Consider the following 20,856-nt stretch of genomic DNA (forward strand, 5'->3'; position numbering starts at 1 on the left):
TAATGTTGGTTGTGGGACTTGGTTGTAGCTGAGTGAGATGAAACTGGAAGGGGATCTTTCTGTGTTTCCATAGACCTACTGGTAAGACGGTTGCCAGCTACAGCTTTCCTGCTGTAGAGGTTCCTGGGGAACCTTTCCTGGGGGGAAGTCTCAATGTATCTTCATAAGTTCCTGATCTGATTTTATATCATGTCTATATTCCACCCAACCTCTCTCCCCTCTTACACATACTGCTCCCTACACCTCCCTGTTCCCAAAGGATGTCCTGCTGAACACCAGCCTGCTTTACCTCTCATCCAGTTTGTCCCCAGCTCTGAGGGTGCTTGTCCTGTTGCGCACTACGTCTCCCAACTCAGGATCTGTGCACGCCTCTTGGAAGCAGGTGACTGTCTGCTGTACTGCAGCTGCTGGCGGCCCTGCACGTCAGCCCCGGGCATTGGCTACTTCAGCCTGTCCACCTGAATGGTTCCTTCCTCAGAATTAAAACCCCTGCTCCTGCTTCTGTCTGAGGTCAAAACAACTGAGCATGTTCGTTACTAAAAGTAAGCCATTTTTCATGGAAAAAGAAGGCATATGAAAGCTTTATATTCTCACAGTCTTGATTCTTCCACAGTAAACTGTCTTGTACTATCAGTCATACCCCTGCAGAGAGTGCAGAACAATGCCCAGTGCTGTCTCTTGTATTTACTTTGTGAAGATGCTAATGACTGTGGGACCAAAATGAAGTGGGTCTTCCCTGAGGAGATAATACCACTTTGTTCTGAGAAGCAGGTCATAACAGATGGGGGGTGTGTGCATTTGCTTTCTTGTGTGCTCTTCTCATTTCTTCTTTCCTGTTTTCTTACAGAAGCAAAGTTAAGAGTCACTCATACCAACTGATTGGTGTTGGCAAAATAAATATTCTCTGTTTTGAGGGTTTCATAAGAGAAGGAGTGGGAATCACACTCTTCTCTCCTCTGTAGCTCACAACACAGTCTCTTGAGAAGTGGTGGCTTTCTTCCAGGTGATGCTCATACTTAATCTTAACAATAGCAATTTGTGATCGATAAATTAGAAGTTGAGTGATTCAGCATCATAAAAAGAGCTTGGACCTCATTGGGATTCTTGTTTCATTTCCTTTGTTGGCTTATATAGTAGTTGGACAAACAAAGTTTCCTTGTTCTGATTCCATATTAGATTCTGTGGCTCTGTATTTCACAGCTACCATAAAAGCAGGTACAGCAGTGGTGGGAGCTGTATAAGTACCTAGACAGATAATAAAAATATTGTTGCTGAGCCCTTCAGGGTGTGCTTTGTGAGAAAAGGCACTTAATCTAAAGGGATTGTTAACTTCTACTATATAGCATATGCAATACTAGAATACAGTAACTGACGTGTTAAGTATTTTTTTTTAATCCCTGAGATAAAAGAAGTTCCCAAACTTCCTGTCTCGGTTTTCCTGTTTGCAATATGTGAATGCTGGTGATACTAAGTCAAAGTGCACTAAATTAAAAACCAGTATATATATATAGCACAAAGGTGGAGCATGAGTCACATGTGTCCTTGAAGAGATTTGGGTCTTCCTCTGATCAATAAAGGATTGATTTCTAGTTTAGCTACAGTAACGTAACTGCGTACAGTGAACACCGCTTACAACACTCCGCACTTGCTGCATTTGAGATAGTGCAGGAGAGCTGGTTGGGGTTATGTGCGCTGCGGCACCCCAAGCTGTCTGTAACAAATAGTTAATAAAACACTGTTGTGTCAATGTCCAGAGCTGTCCCCGACAAAATAACCTGCATGAAGGATTAACACAATCCCTTTTTGTGTTTACACAGGCCCTCAAGCGGGCTAGACCTCATGCACTGCCAGGTGTGGTCGCTGCTGCATGTACAGTGCAATGACAAGAGGCCACAAATAGAAAGAAAAACATAAAGGAAGCAAGGCGGTCTAACCACTGAGATGATTCAGGGACAGAGTCTGAGAGAGCTGTGCATTCATTATTTGCCATATACAATAATAATTAGTAGAAAGAATTGCCAACCTTTTTTTATGTATGTCATGCAACACATTTTTGTATTTTTGTGTTCACGTTCAGTTTCTTTTTTAAACTGAGTATGAATTGACAGGTTTAGCCCATAGCTGCTGTCAGCGCGCTGGGGAGGGGAGAGTGCCGTTTCTTTACCTTCATGCTGTTTGAGGGAAAAGCAGTTGCTCTTTACACAAAATCTACATCAGTGGCAGCTTTTAAAGAATTCCTTGCTTGATGTCTGAATTCAGTTTTTAAAAATTTTGAAGTGCCAGCTTTTTTCTTTTTATTTTTGCAGAAAAGCTGCTTATCTCTCAATTGCAAGAATTTCAGACAATTTGCTGACAGCATCTAGACAGCCCCAACTGAAATAACTTGAGATGGTTATTGCTTCGCTTGGCAAGTGGGGGAAATTAAGAGCAAAATCCTACAGTGATGAAGATCGTTGCATTGAAGTCCCTCTGCTCTTGATCTCTACACATCTTCAGGCATGATCGCCACTGTCCACATTTCCCTGCCTTGCAGTAAGCGTACGTTGTTGCTGTGCAGATCCATCTGCAGGAGCACCCTGTCCCTCTGTGCTCTCTTGACGTTGGACTTTGGCTTGGCCAGGAGGCTGCCTCTACTCCACAGCGGTGCTTACACATGGCTGGTGGTTGTCTCACACCGCTTCATGATAGTTTGCAAAGCCAAAGTGGCCACTTCACCCATTTCAGTGTCTGACATTAATTCATCCCTCCTCCATGCCTCCAGAGTTGTAGAGGAGCACAGTGCATTTACGCTTTGTTAAATCTGCACAACAGGTAGTAAGATGCATTTTAATTATTTTCATTTGGATACATGCAGCATAGAGGGACGGCATATCGATTTTTCTGTTTGTTTTCCCATCTCTGAAGGAATAAATGTTTTTTTCTCAGCAGCTGTAGGCTCATAACCTCAGGCTCCCCAATATTTTTCTTTTCAGTTGACTATTCCTTCCAACTTTCATGTACCTGCCGCTTACCTTGGGGATCTACCTTTACATGGTACTCAGAGACATAAAATTAAGATATACATTGACACCAGCCCCTGTTTGCTGGGATATGAAAGGAGAAAGCCACTACAGGAATAGGGGCCTGCAGCAGTTAGGAAGCTGACCCCTGTGACTGCAGAACATACAAAATGCCCGAGTACCTTTGGGGATATGAACCCTGATGTCCATGTAAACAGTCTACGGCAATACCAGTACCATGGTCTATAGCATCTCTGTCTGTCCATCTGTGTCCAAGGCTCTGCTGGAATAAGCAGAGGCTACAAAGATCAGTGGATCTGGGCAAGGAATTATTTACTGAGGGTTTTTGGAGGCAGCTTTTGGATGCAGAGGTTTACATATTAGAAGAGAACAGGGCCTGAACTGACATAACACAATTTCAAGCAGCAGGTGCTGTGATCCTTCTGTGTCTTACCATCCTTTCAGCAGCTCAACTCCGCACGCACACACAGGGAGTGGGTATTAAACAAGCACTGCGGGCTTATGGCAAGCTGCCTCCTTTTTAACATAGTGCAAGCACTGTATGTCTACAGAAATGGAAACTCCTTTCTAATAACTGGCTCAGTCTCAAAATACTGCTTGTATAGATCCCCTTTTTAGGAACCATATTCTCACCTGGCTCACAGTGAAGGGTGCTTTGCCACTGCAGGTGGAGTAAAGATAGGCAGCTTCACAAATGCCATGAAAATTTTACTCTGCAGGCAGACCAAGGCTATAACTGAACACAGAAAATAGTTGTTGAAAGGAGTGAAAACATATCTTCTGGGTTTTATGCTCAAGCTGATAGGCTAGGCTGAGAATAGCTGATAGCCCCTACCCAACCCCTACAAGCTCCAGCAGTCCTGCTGCAAGCTGTTTCTTTAAACCTGGAGGAAATGAGCACCTGCAGCCTTTTGGGGCTTATTTAGCAACAGCTGCTGTTTGCTGAGGCTCTCTGTCTTCCAACTTGCAAGTACCTCTTTCCTTTTCTCCCCCTTGAGGTTACTTTGGACTCCTTTCTTCTTCCCTTTTTGTGCTCTCTGTGATTTAAAAGAATTGGTTATGAGAAAAGTTGGGTGGAGGACTCCAACAACTTTCTGTCCAGTGTGGGAAGTGTGCTGGGAAACCTTTGCAAAGCCCCTTAGTCCTGTCAGAAGGTAAAGATTTGTAAAGCATCAAGAGCTGCCATGTTCCTCTGCTTTATCTTCCTCTACCCTATGCATGCCATGGGGTCATTGGTATGAGGGTGGGCCCGCAAGCAAAATCTCCTTCCTTCTCCTCCCTCTTTGCCAGCAGCCCTGCATGCAGACACCTGCAGGCACAGCTGTGCCCGTGCCACCGCAGGGGAAATCTCTGTTCTGGCAGAAGGGAGTTCAGCAGTTGCTTTCCTTGCCAAGCCCCCAAGTGTGCCAGTCACTGGTGGAAGCTAGGTTTTGATTTGCTTTTCCTCTCTTTCTGCCAACTCAACATATGAGGTAGTGGTACTTTTTGTGATATTGTAGTAGTTAACAAACTTTATGTGCATGCTGTGAGAAAAATCCTGTACTAAAATGAGATAGTGTGTAATGTATGTCTTCCTTTACAGCACCTTTAAAATTATTTGTCTTTTTTTAAGAAGCCTGTGGAACTGGAGCATAACAGAGCAAGACGGGACGAGCTGAGAAGAAACAACAGAGAGGAAAATCTTCGAGTCTCTGGCTATCAGAGCTAAAGACAAAAAGGTAGGATTGCATCTATGGGGCTGTTAATCTTTCACCCACTCGCACTGGCTGTAAGGTAGCTGTTGGCTCAGTCTGTGTCGCTGCCTGTATGCTGCTGTTAGACTCTGAGTTTCTAGAGGTGGAAGGGGACATCAGAAAGCTCCAGAAGATCAGGGCAATGGGAGCCAGATTAAGGTAGGCTTGTATTCTGAATGGCTTGGCTCCAGGAGAGTGAGAGAGGGATTGTACTGCTCTGCAAGCCAGTTGGCCCTCACAAACCCTATGCCCCACCCCAAAGTGTTGCTGCCTCTTTGAGACCAGCCCAACTTCACCACCACCTATACACAAATACATGAAAAAGAGTGAAACCTGGATTTATTTGCTGAAGCAGATACCTGCTTAGTGTTTAAACCCATCGTTTCAATTCCATAGTATTATATGGCAGCATCATAACCTTTAACAGTCAATGAATCAAAAGTTGTCAGCTTTTTCCCTTTGCTATGAACCTTGTGATTCTTGCCATGTGCTTTAGTTTCTTGTGGTTAGCTGAAGCTTGCTTGCAAATTTTTCTGGTTTAGAAGTGTCCATCGTTTCCTGTGATCTTTAACAACAGAGGAATGGCAGCCAAGGCTGGCAGCCTTTCCATGCAGCTCCTCACTCGTACACACTGAGGGTGCTCTCAGTAAACAGGGTCACTGCCTCTCCCTGTCTTGAAGCAGACTGCGGTGACTCTGCTTTATGCCTTTCTCCTGGCAGGAATGAGGGACTGGGAGGCTAGAGGGGGAAGCTGGCCCAAGAATGTCAAACAAACACCCCAATCAACTGACGAGAACCCCACAACCTTCTCTCCAGTTGTTGGAAAAAATAGTCTTGTATACTTCTGTGGAAATTTTCCTATTATTGTTATTATTTCAGCTTGTAGCTGGCCATGGGAATGTTTCCAAAGAAACCAGTGCTCTGGGAAACCTTTTGTTTTCCAGAAAGGCTGTTGTTCAAAAGTAATTAACATAAAAACATGAAAATTGTCTAACTTCAGAGAGAGAAGAATGAAGGAAGGAAATGCGAGAGTGTGTGTGCCGCGCAGGAGGGAACTCGGCAGTCTGGGGTGATGCAAGAGGCAGAAGGGGGAGGCCAGGGGTCTCAGGTCAGCCCGTGGATGGGCACAATTGCTGAGGAGGGTTGGGATGGGGACACCATGCAAACGGGGGATGCAGGAGCAGGGAGGACAGCTGGGGGCTGCTGTCACCTTGGAGGGTAGGGCAAGCCAAGGAGAGGTGCAGAGCCTAGGGCAGTAGGAGTCCCAGGAGTGAGGGTGGAGATGCCCAAGTCTCTCTCTTTTTCAGGCCTGGTATGAAATTTGTGTTGTGTGTTTTGGCAGCTCTGAGTGGCTGTTGTGATGAGGTGCAGCTGTGGTTTCAAGACCAGGCTTGTGCTCTGGCAGCCTGGGACAAAGCTCCCGAATTGTCTCACTTCCTACCATCAATGCTGGGCGAGGGCACCAGCAGCTACAGTGCTGGTGGTTTTATTTTACAGAGGTATTGTGCAAGTTTTCTCCACCATTTTTCCAGTGGGTTTTGAACCAGCTGGCTGATTTCAGTCTCACTTGAGAGGGCAGGGGGTCACTAGAGATTAAGGTACTGTCTAGTTGTGTGGAAATGGAGGTCGACCAGAGGGAGTTTCCAGCTGCCCTGAGGCAGATCTCACTGCCTTTCTCAAAAAAGCGCAACTATTTTAAAGCCTGAACTGCACCATGTGCAGCCTGAAGTAAGGTGCTTTCTTTTGCAAGGGGGCACAACAGCTATAAACTTACAGATTATATCTTTAGGCCTTTCAACCTTTTTATCCTTCTTTCCTCCCCTGATTTTCCCTCATCTCTTACCCTGCTCATGTCCACATGATTCGCTCTCAGCCAGTCAGCAATGTGGAACAGAGCTCAGTCCTCCTCTGGGGGTGACCTGGGGGACTTGGGAGGGAGCCAGAGGCCATGTTGTAGGCAGGAGACCTGTGGAAATACTGTGAAGGCTGAGATCACCAGGGATGGGAGAGATGAACTAGAGTCACTGTGGCGGAAGGGAGGGATGTGGAAGTTGATTAAATATCCCAAACCAGCCAGGGTTCCCGAGTTCTGCAATGCTCAGAAGAACCTACCCATGTCCCAGAAGCACATTTGAAACAGAAATCCACAAAGGCCTTTGCTTAAATAAAAGTCTGAAATGGGAAAGCTTGATCTAAAATAGACAGAGGTCTTACATGCTGAAAAACCCAGAAAAATGGAGCAAGAAGCATTGCCTAAAAAGGCAAAAGGTGTGTGAATGGCAGGGCTGGCCATTCACAGGTGGAAGTGACTCCCAACAGGTGGGAAGCACTGCGTGCCGGTGGCATGGGAGGAAGTGTCCAGGACTCTTTCTCCTGCTGTAGAAAGAGGCTTTGCAGGTTTCTGGGGCGGTGTGTCTGTGCTGGTGTTTTCCTGCAAGCCTTTCCTTGCATTCAAAGTGAAGCATAAACTTTTAATAGGTCAGCAGTAGCTGTTACTGCGGGGTACCCCCACTTCCATCCTTCTGTCTTGTTTCAAGATCAAATTTTAATTGAAACAAGATGTGGCAGGCAGGATGAGTTTCTATAAATAGGGTCTAAAATGTTGTCTTAAGAGGAATGTATGTGACCCAGTTCAAATACCAATATGAAGAAAAAAAAGTGTTAAACATAGCCCCATTAGACAGCGGAAGGTCTCCTTGTAAATTGTCTTATTCTCTGACAGATATTTATTTAGGCTGGTTCCAGCAAAGACAACATATTTTCTGCTTTGGTGTCCAGTATTTTGCTAATAGTTTCCATTCATATTGCACTTTGTATTGTCATTGAATTTGTTGCACAGATGATGTGCACTTTTATTAATTTCTTCTTCTTTCACAATTTTTAGAGAGTTTAACTTATGTAATAAATCTATTATCTGGTATGCTGAAGAGATTTTGTTTGGGTTTTAAACCAAATCCTCACTTAAAATATGTAGCTTCTCATGATATAATATTCTAGAATGACCATGTAACTTATCTGAGAAACCATTTAGACCATTGTAGAGGTGGTAATGGAGGGCTTGAAACCCACATAGGGTGTTTAAACTTCCAGTTGCCTTTATGTAACACAGTATTTAGGTCATCTGAGCCCCCCCTGAAGACTACCTGTATAAGAAAGCAGAGGCAGCCAGGATTCAGCTTTTGTTATTCAATCTCTCTTCAACATGTGACGTACTCTCAAATAGCTGGTTACGTAAGTCAAGGTTTGGCAAGCTTATATTTTTCAGTACTTGACTCTCTGCACTGCACGTTTTGTCATTTGGTTTGGGTTTTTTGCCTCCCTTTCTGAGGGGTTGCACCTCTCATCCTTATTGCTGAAGTTCTGCAGCAGCACGTGTATTTTGAGGAACGTATATATTAGAAATGTAAATATGTTTTTACGATAAAAAATATAAAGATAAGAGTGATTAAAATAAGAGCCCAATGTGCATCTTTAAAGTATGCTTATGCAAGTTTAAATAAGTGGAACGCAGACGTTTAAAACAGTGGAAGATAGATAGACTTCTAAACATTATCTGTACTCACTCAGCTTGACACAGTATTACTATAGATAGTCAGCACCAAGAGCCAACTACCATTTAAAGAAGAGTAACAACAGTATTGCGTCTAGGAGTTATATTAAAATGAACTGCTCCTTATCTGTTCCATGAAGTTAAAGCAACCTTTACCCTGTACAGCAGTGCTAGCTGTTTATGTACATACTGCAGAACTTTTCAAATATTTTGAAACCTGTGTTATATCATGTGAAAGCGAATTATATTACAAAAAAGTTAAGAAACAGCACATTCACCAGTCATAAAAGCAGAGTGCAGGCCTTAACATTCAAAATATAGGTTCTTTTTTCTTTTTTTTTCTTGTTTTTGTTTTTTTTTTTTGACTGGTGGATTTAGACATAACACTGTAACACTTCCATTGATGGTAGTTGTGAGTTTAAATATCCTAGGCAGTCTCTAGCATGAGAAGTCATAATGCTTATATTACGAAATGAAATATAAAGTGACCTCAAGACACAGGCAGCAAGCAGTTTGTTTTGATAAGGTTTTTGGGATAGGCTGACAGTTTAGCTCATTGTGACATTGCTATTGCTTGAATTTGGGCATTAATCTTGCTATCTAGCGGATACATCTTAAAATATGTTTTAAAACTTGTTAGCCCGAGTACCAGGGAATAGGACAGCAGAATAAGAGGTGGTGGTTCTGGAGGAGCAAAAGACAGGTCCCCTGCCTAAAAGCACTTGGTATGCCTCCTCTCTCTTGTGCATTAAACATGTTCTTCGGTAGCAAAAGACCAAGGGCAGAAATCTCAGGAGAAAACAGTGTGCCTGGCATGGGCCCCCTGTTTGGCTTTCTCACCAGTTTGGAGACTTCTCTCTGGGCACAACATCACTGTGGTTCTTTGTGGTGGCAATAAATGGGCAACACAGGAGGACTTTTAGCTATGTGAGGCCTGAATTTCCCAGGAACTGACAAGATCCCCAGGCTCCTGGACCATCTTGTGCCCTTTACACACCTGGAATGCTGTACTTGGCCAGCCACACCACGATATAAGGCAGACATGACCCATTCATCGAACCAGTAAATATATGAAATAATATGAGGTACGTGCCATGTGAAAGTAAACATCTCTATCAACCTTCCAGCTGGCATTAAGATTTGAAAGTAGTGCACTGAGCCAAACTGAGGCCTGTCCACACCTTTTGCAATAAAAAACTCAAAGCATCCATGCACAAGGCAGGACTTGGAGTAGATGTGCTGGGTAAAATAGCATCTAGACAGTTCTATCTGCAAGTGGAGAAAGAGCACAAGTATTTTAAACTCTGAACCACACGTGTACAGCCTTTATGAGGTACTTTCTTTTACAAGAAGAGAGAAGGTTGCTGAATTTTCTAACTTTGCTTCTCTCCCTACATCCCCTTTCAATGCCCTTTGTTTTTTTCCATATAGTCCTGGCCTCTTTTGGAATCTGATTAGGGAATAGAAACCATACTGCTTAACATGGGTGACCAGTCACAAAGCATATTTGAATCCTGAACATAAATTCTTGGAGATACTGGTACCGTTCAGCAACCCATAGGCAAAAATTGCTTTCACTGGACCTCCTCATTACATGGTTATAAGAAAAGACTGTAAAAATGTTACCTATTTGTGGTCAGAACAAGTATCAAGGGCAATAAATTCCTCTTACTGAATACCCCTGTAACTGTTGTTGGCAGTGAATTTACTTCTTCAAAAGAGCAGAACTTCAAAAGAGCATTGCAAATGAAATCTTCAGGAGAGATGCAAGCCGATTGTGCAATACTGGATGTTCTGCCCCTTACTCCACAGTCTAGCTCAGAATACCAGATTTGCTATCCCTCCCAAGAAATATATTCTATTGAGGCAGCAGAAAATTTAAGCAGCTTCTAACTGCTGAAGCCAACATAGCAGCTGAGTTATTTGGGATGAGAGCACCATGAGACAACTGCAGTTCCAGCAGGATTTGGCTGGGGGATTGTGTGGGAAGCCTTTCCACTGCCAGACCAGTGATGAAAAAGAGAGAGGGGGTGAGGGTGACACAAGCTCCAAGCTGTGAATCACCGCTCATGTTGGCCCAGGAGTCTGCAGACAGAAAGGGGAGGGAAGTGACCACTGAAGCTGAGCTCTGGGGACTCGCCTCCCCTGCTCCCTGCTACAAAGAACTGTGCTGTTTTTCCCTCTCTGAGATATAGGTCTTCTCATACAGCATTCGCTGGCATTAACTGGAGTATCTCTCTTGTGCGTCGTAATCAAACAGTACTGACACTGCAGAGTCAGTGTTAAGAGCGACTTCTGATGTGCTGGCCAAGTCAGCCAGTGGGTTGTTTGCCTCAGGCCTGGCAGATAGAGGTCTCCATCTAATTTTATTCAGGAGAAAATTATTAATGGCAATGAAGCATGTGCAGACTGTCCAGAAAAGGAAGGAGCCATTATTGTTGAGTGAGAGCTTGACTCTTGGCTTTTCTTTTCCCTCAACTACATTTTAAATGTTGACTCTTTCTCCCACTGGAGCAAAATACCACCAGGTAAGAGATGGCAGTGAACGCATTAAACTGGGTGTTTCTCCAACAATCAACAAGAGATTAAAATACCAGCTGAGGAAGAGGAGTTTAAAATCAAAACTGCACGCATCCTGAAATGTCCCCCATTCTAGTGAGTATGTCTTTCAGCCAGCTACTTTGGAAGCTGTCTGTCCTACTGCAGAGGACAGGTACCCATCCAGCTCTGCACCAGACCCAAACGTCCTGCAATGGGAGTCAGCCAAGAGTGGGATTTTGGCTGACTCTGCAGTGGAAATGCACATCAGCCACAAAATTACTTCCAAATCCAGGTTGTAATTTTCCCTGAATCTGGTACAATAGTGAGATTTTTGCCTCTCCCTGCTGTAGAGGCCTGGTCTGATTTATCCAGAAATGCCAGGGAGCTGCACAAGTACTCATGGAGTGAACTTCAGTATAATTTAATACCAGCAAGGGGCCTGCTTTTCACCCTGTTTCCTGGTCCCTAGGGAAACAACCGGGGAAAGTAGGGCCCTTTGCAGCAGGCTTGACCTTATGTCGCAATAGATGGAGCCACCTGTGTCTGTGTCACTGTGCCCGTGTCCAACTCAAACAGCTCGCTTCCTGGAGTCCCCAGCCAGAGGGGAATGTCACGGTGCGTCACTGCTTGGAGCGGAAAGCGGATAGTTCTGTGGGGAGCACACACTGTGACCGGCTCGGATGTAGGCATTGCTCCCGTGAGCTCATGGCAGCAGATGGCTCGTTCCTGTACTTGATGGCAGGAGAGAGGCAGGGAAGCGGGAGGGAGGGGGGAGGCGGGAGGCAGTTTTCCCCCGGAAACCTATCTATCTGGCAGATATCAAGCCCAGCATCTGTGTGTCCTGTGAAGTTCAGATAGACGTGTTACACCACCGACTCAGCTCCTGAGCTCCCCAGCTGCTTGGCTGGGGATAGGTTTGGTGGATAGTCCCGCGTGAACCCATTGCAAAAGTTATAAAAGTTATTTTCTCAGCTCTTCTCCCTTCCCCCCGCCCTGCCCCTGCTGAGGCACCAAACCTCTGGTTCCTTTCTCAGGAAATAACTGAAGCTTTGCTTTGCTAAAGCTTGGCCACCATGGGTTAAAAAGGTATAAAAACATAATGGTTAGTATAATAAAATGTTTTTTCTCTACAGAAATATGTTACAGATGGGATGACAGTCAAGTTTCTTTCCTTTTTCTGTATTTCTCCCGTTCAGCAGTGCACACAGATTTCCTCTGTGGTGGGGATCCCATCACTGCAGTTTTAGTGCTGTGTGGCAGAGGTGGCCTGTGCTGGGGCTGGGTGGGGACAGTCAGCAGCCGATGAGCTGTCTGGGACAGGAGCTGGGCTTTGCTTTCCCCCTGCATGGAGAGGGAGGGAAGGGGGATGATAGAATCATAGAATCACTAAGGTTGGAAAAGACCCTCAAGTTCATCACTGCTAAGTCCACCACTAAACCATATCCTCAAGCACCACGTCTACCCTTCTTTTAAATACCTCCAGGGATGGAGACTCAGCCACCTCCCTGGGCAGCCTGTTCCAATGCTTGACAACCCTTTTGGTGAAGAAGTTTTTTCTAATGTCCAACCTAAACTTCGCCTGGCGCAGCTTGAGGCCATTTCCTCTTGCCCTATCCTTGTTACTAGGGAGAAGAGACCAACCCCTACCTCACTACAACCTCCTTTCAGGTAGTTGTAGAGAGCGATAAGGTCTCCCCTCAGCCTCCTCCTCTCCAGACTAAACAACTCCAGCTCCCTCAGCTGCTCCTCATAAGACTTGTTCTCTAGACCCTTCGCCAACTTTTTGCCCTTCTCTGGACACGCTCCAGCACGTTGATGTCCTTCTTGTAGTGAGGGGCCCAAAACTGCACACAGTACTTGAGGTGTGGCCTCACCGGTGCTGAGTACAGGGACAAGATCACTTCCCTGCTCCTGCTGGCCACACTGTTCCTGATACAAGCCAGGATGCTGTAGGCCTTCTTGGCCACCTGGGCACACTGCTGGCTCATGTTCAGGCAGCTGTCAACCAGCACCCCCAGGTCCTTCTCTGCTGGGCAGCTCTCCAGCCACTCCTCCCCAAGCCTGTAGGATTGCATGGGGTTGTTGTGACCCAAGTGCAGGACCCGGCACTTGGCCTTGTTAAACCTCATACCGTTAGCTCCGGCCCAACGATCCAGCCTGTCCAGGTCCCTCTGGGGCCTTCCTGCCCTCCAGCAGATTGACACTTCCACCCAGCTTGGTGTCATCTGCAAACTGACTGAGGGTGCACTCAATCCCCTCATCCAGATATTCAATGAAGATATTGAACAGGACCAGCCCCAACACTGAGCCCTGGGGAACACCACTCGTGACTGGCCACCAACCGGATTTGACTCCGTTCACCACCACTCACTGGGCTTGGCCGTCCAGCCAGTTTTTAACCCAGCACAGAGTGCACTTGTCCAAGCTGTGAGCAGCCAGCTTCTCCAGGAGGGTGCTGTGGGAGACAGTGTCAAAGGCCTTACTAAAGTCCAAGTAGACAATGTCTACAGCCTTCCCCTCATCCACTAAGCGCGTCACCTTATCATAGAAGGAGACCAGGTTAGCGAGGCAGGACCTCCCTTTCATAAACCCATGCTGGCTGAGCCCGATCCCCTGGCTGTCCCGCGTGTGCTGTGTAATGGCATTCAAGATGATCTGCTCCATGACCTTTCCCGGCACTGAGGCCAGGCTGACAGGCCTGTAGTTCCCTGGATCCTCTTTCTGACCCTTCTTGTAGAGGTGTCACATTCGCTAGCTTCTCTACTTTTCTAAATGAGTATATAGGTGCTGATAGATTAACATAAGGCACACTGAAGAGGTGTGTAAGTCTTTTCATCTAAGATCACCACTATGGCGTGTGCAAAATAGTGGCTTTAATGAGCTATACTGGCTTTTGGTAGAAGGGAGGTTTTGTGGTACTTCTGCCTACCTCATGTTCACCCAGCCTGGCTCCCCGCAGGCGAACGTGTTTTCAAGGTGTATGAACAGGGATGCCACTGCCTTCTTTCAAAGCTCAGTAGCTGGCTGATTGCTTTTCTAGTGTGAGTGTTCAGAAAAACATTCTTAAACCATGGTGTCTCCAGAGGTTTGTGGTAAGAAAACAATGTTAATTTGCCCAGTCTAGAAGCAGAAAGATGAAAAAAAGGGTAAAATACACTGTGTTCTTTGTTTCAAATACCTGGAAATAGTGTCCTTTTTGGAAACAAGTGCCATAAATGACTTTAACGGGTTTTTTCCCTCTTATTTATGGAGCAATGCAGTATTGCTGCCACAGCACTGGTGCACTGTATAACACAATCCACCTATTTTCACTTTTTAATGAGCAGTGACTCTAATTACTGTAGATATTGCATTGGGTGTGCACCCATGCTTTACTGCATTTTCCAAAGAAGAGTGTGTCATATCAGCTTCCAGAAATGTTCAGGATAGCTGCCTGTGTCATGGAAAAATAACACCTGATTAACACGGTACATAGGAAGCCAAAGTAAATACTAGAAACATGTAAAGCCGTTAAGGTGGTGTAGATTAGTACATATGAAGGGATGTGTAAATCTGAGCACTTGACATGAATGATTTTACATTGAAAGGGAAGTCATTGTGGTACTACCTTTTCAGTTGGAGGTCCCTGCTGATGGTGTTGGAGCTATTTCAATGTCCCACTCAAAATCTCAAATATCACGAAGATTTAGAACTGCATTCAGATCCTTCCTGACTTGTAAATACGGAAGGACAAGTAATGAGAGAGGAAAAGTGAAATTGTAAAAAGCGTGCCCCTCAGCAAAAAGTGCTGATGTGCACACACGGCACCTCTTGGTTGAGCCGCGTAGCCAGTGTTTAAAAAAAAATCCCTCCCCATGAAATGTAGAGGTGATGGTAGCTGGATAACAGGACTGGCTAAAAGGCAGGAGGAGCGCTGTGCAAGCCTTTGAGTCTTGCCTCACAGCTGCTCTTACCCCTTTTGTTGTTGTTGTTGTTAGTGGGCTGACACACACAGCTGCAATAAACATATTGCTGCCAAAGAAGCAGGTGAAAAGCTGCAGTTGTTAAGTCGGTCACTGAGACACATCCAGTTAACTTGGTTATGCAGAAAGCATGAATTACCATGTTCTTACTCTGCCTTTTAAAGACAAATGTTTTACAGCACGAACCCCATCATTATGTGTACATATATAAAAAAAAAGGGGGTTGTTGGGTTTTTTTACAGCAATCATGAGACTTTTAGACTTGCTAAGAGGTGGGTCCAACTTGTGGTTAAATCCTGCAGACGATAGTTTTGCTGATCTCAGGATTTTCCAAAGATTAAAACGCAGATGTCTGGATTTCTCAAAGCCCCACAAAACTTCAAAAACATTAGACCCATTTCACTCTTCCCCAGATATCCGAGATGGTCATAAACCACTTGAGCATCCTGGCAAGATTTCCTGTAATAGACAGTCTGTTGAATAGCTTTTAGTGGCTTATTAGCAATTTTAGCAAACTATATTAAAGGTTATCAGTTAGCTTTTGCTTAACTACAATAAATTATTTATAAGGTGCACCCCCATGTGTGTGCAGGTACAATAGTTTTTCCAGTTGTGCTATTTTTATAACGGAGTACCATTCAGAATGCAAACACGTGGGGGGTTGTTCTGTATAGAGATATATATAAAGTCTGAGCCAAGAAAAATGAAGAAATCTCCCAGTAAATGCTGGCACTCCTGTGACGGTGATCACCATGCCACCGCCAGCGCTGCTCACAGGTCTTGCTTCCTGCAGGAGCCTGAGGCCAAGGCGTGGAGGTTGGTACCTGCCTGCTGCACCACTCTGGATGTGGGCCCTTCCTGACCGAATTGTGTCAGCTGAATCAAATGGAAGTCGTTACCCAGAGATAACCTTTAACTGCTCACTCACTCTAAGTTCCGGGTAAAATCTTTCCAACGCATGTATTTACATTAGGGGTTTGTACATGTATTTACATTCAGGGTTTGTAGATAAAGTTACAGTGTGGCAAATATCCCTCAGCTAGAGAAGTTGGCAGGAAGGAGACAGTATTAAGAACCAAAGTGCCCGCACGCCTGATTGGGTAAAATCTGGAAGGTCTCGGGGTGTGTGTGTGCGTGTGTGCGCCTTTTTAATTTACTTAAGTTGTTTTAAGTTTCTCAAGCAGTGACTGCAAGCCTTGGGTAGCTGTACAGTTCATGAAATAGAAATACACTTCCTGATGGAAAACGCTTTGTATATTAGGATAGCTGGCTGGCTCCACGGCAAGCCATTTTCGATTTTCTGGTGAACTCGGTCCATTTCAAGCCTTGCTTCAATGACCCTTTTGACAGAAGGACTGCTGTAAAGGATGCTTCTGGTTTTGTCCCACCCTGGGGTTTCGATTATCCTTTGCAGAAGGCTGCCTTTTTGGCAATATGAGCCACTAACTTTCCTCTTGTGATTTCAGCTTTTCTTCTTGCTTTTCCACTTGGGATTTTCCTTCTTCCAGTGCTGCTTTTCTGTTTTCGGTAAGCAGTTTCTGCAGACCTCCAGGTCAATTCGACTGATCTTATATAAAAACCTTCCTTTGATTAATTTGGTGATTTATTTTTCAGTCCTCATTTTTAAGCTATCACAGGGCTGCAGTGGTTTGAGGGGTTTTGGTTGGTTGCTTGTCGGGTTTTTTGGAGCAGGGAGGGGAAGTGAGAGGTGGAGGGAATCACATCTCCCAGGGAAGGTGCTGTTACTAATTATGCCTTGGAGATTATTTCTTAGTGGCTCAGATATAATTACTACTGGATCAACCTTGTATGTGCTATTTAGGACAAAATAAAGCCTCTCCTTCTGTATGACCCCCAAAACCAGTTGTTACTTCAAATATTCATTTTTAGGGGGCCAGGAGACTGCATCTGTAATTCTTCGGCATTCTACAGTCCCTGAATCTCTTCCCACGGGGGCCACCCTTGCAGCCCTGCTCCTACCAAAACCTTGCCACCTACACCCAGTACAGAGGTGCAAAGGAGGACTTTTAGGACACCTGTTAGTGCTGCATTCTGGTTATGTCTTTTGAGAACTGCTTAGAAATGGATGTTGTAGGATGGGATTTTTAACCTTGTGCGGTGTCTTGGCTTGACCTTGTGACATAAGTTTGGAAAAGCTGGAGGCAGAGAATAGAATATAGCAGTACCTCTGGTGACAAGAAGTGTGTGCTATGTGAGCTGGTCAGGTGATATGGGTGTTGAGTCAAAATCCACGGAATTGGTAAGACTCATTCCCAAGGAGGGGATCAGATCCCCAGAAGGGATCCAGGCTGAGTTTAGACAGTCTATGCCCGAACCTGCAGTCCTCTGTACCCTCACACAGCTGCTGACTGGATCCCGAATGGTTAACCCAGACATCTGAAGCTCTGCCTTTGGGTGTGCCTGGAGACGTGTCAGCCTCAACAGAGCTGAGCAGCTCGGTGCCAGCCTCCTGCCCACGTTCTGTCCTGCAGCAGCAGATGCAGTGTCCTTCCGGATCACACTCTGCAAAAAGGCTATCGTAGGCTATTGCTTTCATTTGAAATACAGGCAGTACAGAGACGCTGCTGCAGTTCCTGGTCTCCTTATCGAACCGCCCAGGGGTGAGGACGCTTCCTCCCCACTCTTTGGTATGGGCTCAGTCTCCTCTTGCACCCAAGATTCAAAGCACCTCTCCCATTCTCTGGAGAGTGCCCAAACTAGCACAGGGCTGTACAACTGTTTTGCAGTGGGTACAATCCCATGATTCCTAGAGTTGGAGGGATTAACCGAGACACTGTTACGTGCAGTGAGCAAAGCATGTGTGTGAAAGATGGAAGAGCGGGGTTCCGCTGCTTGTTCCAAAAATCTGCCATGTGACTTGTGTGTATTTTTTATGAAAAGTATAAACAGACCTTGGGGTGAGAGTCACTGCCCAAAGGCTCTGGAGAGGTCTGCATGTCCCAGTGGCGCTTTATACAGGAGATGTACAGGAAGAATGGCTTTTGCAGCCTCTGTCCCAGTGTGATCCCTCAGAAGGACTTCTCAAGGTCCACAGAGAATTTGGCTTCCAATTCATTATTAGGTAAATTATAAGAATGTGGAGAGAGCTGCTGAAATAAACCGTTTGCAGATGGGGTTTCACAGTAGGGTTTGACGTGCCATTTCACAAGGGTTCAGGAAGCATGGGGCCAAACCAGGGTACTGGCATGGAACATCTCATACTTCGCTAAAATGGTGGTAATAATTCTCAATTTGCAAAGCTCATGGGAAAGGCTCACGTAGCACTGGAATGGAGTCACTGGTATTTACTTTTTAGCTCTCTGATTTTGTACAGCCTGGTACAAGAGACGAAACATGACAAAGAAACAGATTCTTGGTTGTTAGGGGCCAAAAATATTTGGTTGATTGTGCTTTGCTATCAGCTTCAGTAACAAAAGCCCATTTAATATGAGAACAAGGCTTATGCCTATTAGCTGCTGTCACTTGTGCACATGAGACTGATGGCAGTCATTGAGTCCACATCACCAGCTATGACATATCTTCCAGAAAGGCACAATTTGAAGTAGTGAGTTATGCTCTATTTATGTTCTTTATTCCAAATATAAAACCACCATAATGCCATACGTGTTATTTTAGAGGATTAAGAATCACCCACGGAGTGTTTTAGAAATTATTTCTCTTCGGTTCCAGTCCTCTCACCTTACTCTAAGTCCAGCTTTTGTTGAAATTCCTGAGATTTCCTCTTTTACTGAAGTTATTATCAAACCCCACACTGCCTCTGTTGCCCCCCATGCAAGAACTGCTGTTCAGGCACGCTCCTAAAGGCTGCTCGCCTTTTCCTGTTATTTGAAAGTGGGTGTCTGCACTTTGGTCCTGAGCTGGAGGGCAGGCTCCCACCGTGAGATTGCCTGCACGTATTTACCCACCCCCCCGCCCCCCATGTCTGCTTAGCCACCTGGGGAAGGATGCAGCTGTAGTCACAGAACAGGTGAGACACACACTGTCCAGCCAGCCCTCTGCTGCCTGGGTAAGCAGCCATGGCCTGAAGGTTTCACACAATTAACCGCTCTAATTGTTTGGGTGGAGTTCAGACCACAGGAGCACTCCTCCGTGCGGGTGGGGTCACTTCTTCGCTCCCTTCTGTGAGCACGCAAGGGTTACCGTCACTCAGGTTATCTAAGCTGGAAGGTGAGAGAGGATTTGGGCCAACAGACAGCTATGTTAAAAGATCCGTAAATCTGTCCCCTTTATGTCGTCTTGATGCATTAGTCCTGAAACTAATGACCCGACACACAGTGTGTAGGCAATGTACGTGTATGTTTATGGTGTCCTTTTAGAGACACCTCCTCCTCCTCCTGGGAGAAGAGAATCAAGGGAAGATGTCTTGTTAAACTGCTCTCCCTTGGGATACAAATGGGATCACAGCCAAAATTCAGACCTTCCCTATAACCCTTGCTTACTCAGTGCCCAGCACCCACCAAGCAGATCAGGCCTGCATCTCTGCTCATAAGGGTTTATTGCTATCGGTTTATCAGATCTATACGGACGCACTGAATGAGCCCGGATATCGATTTATTTTGATAGGATGTGGCAGGAAATGCCTTCTTCCATGAATGGGTAGGCAGCTGTCTTCAGAAGTCCCAATACCTGATGCTGAGAGCTTGCTTGTGTGTGACTTGTGCTGAAACAGAAGTACCCACACGAGGGGCACCGATTCTTTCACACAAACCATGCTTTGGATTCAAGACTTGCAGAGAAAAAGGACGCTGTTCACATGTGCTGTGTGTGGTTAGCAGCTTGTAAACATTCTTCACTTGAGAGAAGAACAATTTTTGCATCCCAGATTTGGGACATTGGAGAAGGCTTCGATTGCCCATGAGTCAGATGCAGTGTTCTGGGGTGCTGTGCTGGGTGTACCAGAGTCAAGTAACAGAGGCACAGCCGTCAGCATGCAAGCAACTGATGGCAGCTCTTGCCCAGAGGAGCACATGCTCGCCAACAGTAACCACAGCCAGCCCCAAACCCAACTTATTGTCTAGTCTACTAGTACTACGATTTTTATGTAGAGGTTATTGATTTTTAGGCTACGGTGTCAGAGAAAGCGATGATCTGTACTTAACATATGTGATCTCATAAGTCATAAACTGTGTGCAATTACACAAGCACTACTTACCAGTAGTATAAACAATGTTTGTTAGTTGTTGTTATTATCTCTCCCAACAGATTGCTGCTGCTGCTGCTGTCTATAGGTTGTGATTTACAGTAATGTAATCATCTGAGAAGACTGGATTTGTTAAGCTTCTCAGAAAATACAAAACCAAGTCCAGCAACACTTACGGATACCAAATGGACTTAAAATATTTTTCTTAACTTAAAATGTGTTATTTTATTGTGACCCACCCATCCACCCTCCAGCCAGCAGAGAAAAGTAGTTTTTAATTGGGGGACACATACTAACATGAGAAAAATACAAAGGGATTTCTGTGAATTCTAATATTTGTGGTATCATCATCGTAGTGTGACTGAAGCATTCAGTAACAACACAGACACTGCTTGACTCTTCTTGTTTAAAAGAGCACTAAGTCAGGGTTTTTCTCCCAGAACCTGACATCAAGTCTGTGAAAGTCTTCTTCCCTGAAGTGATTCAGAAAGAAGAACTATGTGCTATTTTGTCTTGAGTATGTAAACCACGTACATTGTCAGAGATTGTAAGAGTCCTTAAAACCCATTGGTAATTTTCTAGTAATAAATTATTGTTATATTAATGTATTAAAAATTACTTAGCCCTTCAGGAAAGACTGCAATCATGCAGGGGGTTTGAGCTTTTTTTCTCAACAGAGATGACTTATAAAACCTTTTTAACCTCATATTAGTTTATTTTTACCTTGATATTATTCACTAGTAAAAAGCCCCCTCCCCTTTGCTTACCTTCATTTCCTTGTGCTTCGGTGGGGTTTGGCACTTACAGGCCTCTGTCAAAGGAGATCAAGGCACATGTCCCTCCATGTGCCTGCTACTCCTGTCCTCCACAACTCCACAGGGATCCAGAA

Source organism: Phalacrocorax carbo, chromosome 2, assembly GCF_963921805.1.
Source record: "Phalacrocorax carbo chromosome 2, bPhaCar2.1, whole genome shotgun sequence".
Taxonomy (NCBI): Eukaryota; Metazoa; Chordata; class Aves; order Suliformes; family Phalacrocoracidae; genus Phalacrocorax; species Phalacrocorax carbo.